This window comes from Cervus canadensis, chromosome 32 (genome assembly GCF_019320065.1).
Source record: "Cervus canadensis isolate Bull #8, Minnesota chromosome 32, ASM1932006v1, whole genome shotgun sequence".
NCBI classification, from domain to species: Eukaryota; Metazoa; Chordata; class Mammalia; order Artiodactyla; family Cervidae; genus Cervus; species Cervus canadensis.
The window spans coordinates 33811199-33814515 of NC_057417.1; the positions used below are offsets into that span (position 1 = coordinate 33811199).

General features: G+C 49.4%; 1 non-coding gene across 1 annotated transcript; it reads right to left on the minus strand.

Annotated features, from left to right (window-relative positions):
* Window positions 1-2964: 2964 nt before the first annotated feature.
* TRNAW-CCA lies at window positions 2965-3037 on the minus strand. Its single transcript has one exon. It is a non-coding gene; the product is annotated as a tRNA-Trp (tRNA).
* Window positions 3038-3317: the final 280 nt, after the last annotated feature.

The following is a 3317-nucleotide window of genomic DNA, read 5'->3' on the forward strand; positions in this document are numbered from 1 at the left end:
TTTCCTGGGGCTGCTGTAACCAATTGCCATGAAACGGGTGACTAAAAGCAGAAGTCTGTTTGGTCCCTCGTTCCAGAGACCAGAAGTCCAAGACCTGGGCACCAGCCGGGTCAGCTCCTTCTGGAGGCCCCAAGGGAAGCTCCACTCTATGTCCCCCCTCCCCTAGCTCCTGGGTGTCGCTGGTGATCCTCCGTGTTCCTGAGCGTGTAGACGCATCACTCCAGCCTCTGCCTCCATCTTCATGTACCCTTCCCCTGAGCACATCTCTGTCTCTCTGTATCCTCACCTCTTCTTATAAAGACACCCATCCTTGGATTAGAGGTCACCCCAACCAGGATGATCTCATGTCAAGATCCTTAACTAGGGACTTCGCTGGTGGTCCAGTGGTTAAGAGTCTGCCTTCCAATGCACGGGGCTCACATTCCGCCCCTGGTTGGGGGGCTAAGATCACACCTGCCTCAGGGCAGCTAAGCCCACGCGCCACAACTACTGCGCCACGCGCTGCACCGGAAGACGCCCCATGCTGCAACACCTAAGACCCAAAGAAGCCAAAAACAAGAAATAAAATATCCTCAACTAACTACCTCTGCCAAGACCTGATTTCCACATACGCTCTCATTCTGAGGTTCCAGTGGACATGAATTTAGTGAAAGTGAAAGTCGCTCAGTCATGTCTGACTTTTTTCGACCCCATGGACTATACAGTCCATGGAATTCTCCAGGCCAGAATTCTGGAATGGGTAGATGGTCCCTTCTCCAGGAGCTCTTCCCAACCCACGGATAGAACCCAGGCCTCAACGCATTGCAGGTGGACTCCTTACTGGCTGAGACACCAGGGAAACCCAAGAATATCAGAGTGGGTAGCCTAGCCCTTCTCCAGCAGATCCTCCTGACCCAGGAATTGAACTGGGGTCTCCTGAATTGCAGGCAGATTTTTTACCAGCTGAGCTATCATTTAACCCACTATGAGGAGTTACTAGTATTGGCATTTTTACGAACAAGGGAACTGAGGGTGCCCAAGGTCACAGAGTCAGTGCGTGGAAGACAGACGGTTTCAGCCCAGGTTTTTAGGACATGCACATGCTTGCGGTCTCACTGGACTGCCGCTATGGGGGCTGTGGAGCTTTCGGAGGCTCCGCGAAAAGGCTCCTTGCGAAACAGACTCAAGTGGATCAGGCGCAATGCAGGTCAGCCAGTAACAGCAGGGCTGAAGTGAATGTTCCGGAAGGACCCCAGATCCCAGGTTCTACACACAACTAGTGCATTTCGTTCCTGCCTACCTGACGCTGACTTTGCCCTGGAAAACCAGTGGCTGGGGAGCGGGGGTGGATGTGTGGGTGGCATGATCTGGCCAAGATCAATGGTCCACAGTTTGTACTTCTGTCTACCGCCATTGTCCTTGGCATTAGAAAAACCCTCGTCGGCAATCCGTTTTGTATTTTATTGCCTTTCTACCTGGTTCTCAAACAGTTTCAAGTGCACTGGCGCATCTTTTATCCTTAATGATCTGTCCTCCCGAAATTTATTTTTGGAAACAAATGAGTAAACAAAAGAAACCAAACCCAGCTTGATCCCAATAACTCTGAACCAAACAAATTGGGTCTTCTTTCTCATTTCTTTGCCGCTCGCAGGGCTTTAAAGGGTCTTATGAGCCATTAATTTGTTGGCTCCCGTGGAAGTATTTATGCACAGCCATTAAGCAGCACAAACTCTGGAGGACGGTTGGGATTCTTTATGCATCTGGCCCCTGCCCCTGACTGCCCGTCTCCTGTCCAGAGGGGAAACACAAACAAGACTTTCAGCGGCCAGTTCATCAGAGCCTGGTTTTCAATCCCCAGTCACTGGCCACCCTTACCCTCCTCTTCTGTCAAAAACAGTAGACCAAACACAAAGGCAGAAGATTTTCTTAGGGGAAAATCTAGGTCCTTGAGTAATGAATTAGCCACACCCTAAAAAGTGATTTCTCCACCCAGAAAGGGCAAGTTCGCATCTAAATTGTATCCTCTTAGCCATGGTAGGGGAGGAAAGCCTTACAGTGCAATTCTGACCCCGACAGCGGGCATGGTGTTAAATGAGGCAAAGACGGTCCTCACTTCAGACACTGCAATCTCAGAAGTCCCCGGGCCACCTGCACTTCCTTTATTTTTCTTTATTTCAATTACATTGCTAATTATCTTTTTTTAAAAAATATATGATTGATTGATTGATTTTTGGCTGCACCATGGGGCATTCAAGATCTAGTTCATCTGCCAAGGATCAAACCCGTGCCACCAGCAGTGGGAGTGTGGAGTCTTAACTACTGGACCACCGGAGAAGTCCCTACCTCCACTTCTGACCATCTGGCTACAGATTCAGGGCCCCTACTGTTCCCCCAGGTTTGATGATTCACTAAAATGACTCCAAGAACACAGGAAAGTGATGTACTGACTATTATCTTTTTTGTTTTTTTCATAAAGGATACAAATGAGGACCAACCAAAAGACGAGACCCAAGGGTGAGGAGTGGGAGAGCCCGAAGGCAAGCTTCCGTGTCCTCAGACGCTGCACACTCCCCAAACATGCACACCTGATTACCAACCACGAGGGCAATGAGCTTCAGGGTCCAGAGCTTTTACTGGAGTTTCATTGAAAAGGCATTATTCTTTGAATCATCAGTTACGTGACTTAACTCTCTCTCCAGCCCCTGACCTCCCCAGAGGACCGGCTGATGTGACCTGTCACCTCAACTCCCTAATTACAAGGTCAGTCTTTCTGTGTGGCCAGTCCACATCCTGTATCATCCTGGAATAAACTCAGGTGTGGTCTGAGGAGCCCACCAGGAGCACCAGACTCGCCTGCCACGAAGCCTTCTCCCAGGAAGCAAGATCAATTAAACTTATTCTTTTTTAGTATTTTATTTATTTTGGCCATGCCGGGTCTTAGTTGCAGCATGTGGCATCTTTTTAGTTGAAGCACATAGGATCTAGTTCCCTGACCAGGGATCGAACCTGGGCCGCCTGCATTGGAAGCATGAAGTCTTAGCCACTGGACCACCAGGGAAGTCCCCAAACCTATTCTTCTACAACATAATACAACTGATGGGGTCCAAATTAAGAAAGTATTCTCTCTCCTCTTGAACTGATAAAAATGTGTTGTCACTGGGTCAGTTTTCTGGCGCCTAATGAGAGGGGATTCTTGCTTGCTGGAATCTGATCTACAGGACAGGCTGGAAAGGGTGGGAAAGGAGTCTGGAAGCCAGGGCTTGAGAAAGAATTGTTGGGAAGCATGAGTGGACAGTGGCACCGTGGGAGCTGGGGGGATTGGGGCTTTGAGGACTGCT